This window comes from Euphorbia lathyris, chromosome 6, assembly GCF_963576675.1.
Source record: "Euphorbia lathyris chromosome 6, ddEupLath1.1, whole genome shotgun sequence".
NCBI lineage: Eukaryota > Viridiplantae > Streptophyta > Magnoliopsida > Malpighiales > Euphorbiaceae > Euphorbia > Euphorbia lathyris.
Genome location: NC_088915.1, coordinates 43,994,826 through 43,995,664, shown reverse-complemented (window position 1 = coordinate 43,995,664; position 839 = coordinate 43,994,826).

Here is an 839-nt window from a genome sequence, read left to right as displayed (position 1 = left end):
AATGTGCCTTTTGTAAAGCAAGTCGTTATGGATGACGAACTGACGAGCTAGCCTTCTAATCACAGCTTGATCCCTAGGTTCTGACTCTGCCGGATATGTTCCATCTTTCATAAAGTTCACGATATCGAAATACCACGGTTTTTCATCTGCCCCTAACAGCATTACGTCTTCGTAGCACGGTTTGTGAGATCTTCTCAATACCAATGGTTTCGAAGCAAGGTTTCGGGGGTTGTCCCAAACTGACACCAAAGTAGCCAAGGCATCCGCGGCCTGATTCTGAGCTCGAGGAATGTGATAGAAGCGACATTCTTGGAATCTCAATGCCAACCCTTCTAGCTGATCTAGATACGGACGTAGCCTTTCTTCTCTCACTTCCCAGTTTCCTTATGCCTGTTCGATGATCAACTTGGAGTCGCCCCAAATTTCGACATATGACGCTCCCAGTGCTGCTAATGACTCCAAACCATAAATGCATGCTTCGTATTCGGCCATATTGTTGGTAAGGGGGAAGGATAACTTTTTCGCCATCGGGATTCTTTCTCCTTCCGGGGAGATAAGTAGTACTCCTACTCCGGCTCCATTCGAATTAACTGCTCCGTCGAAGAACATTTTCCACGGTATAACTTCGATTGCGTTCAAATGTTCATCGGGGAAATCATAGCTTATCTCTTCTCTTCTGTATACAGGGGTTGATTAGCCAAAAATTCTGCCATGGCTCTTCCTTTGATAACCTTCTTTGTCACATATTCAATGTCAAACTCGGACAAAAGCAACAACCATCTGGCTAACTTCCCCATCAAGGATGGAGTTCGGTATAGATACTTCACGGGGTCCATCCG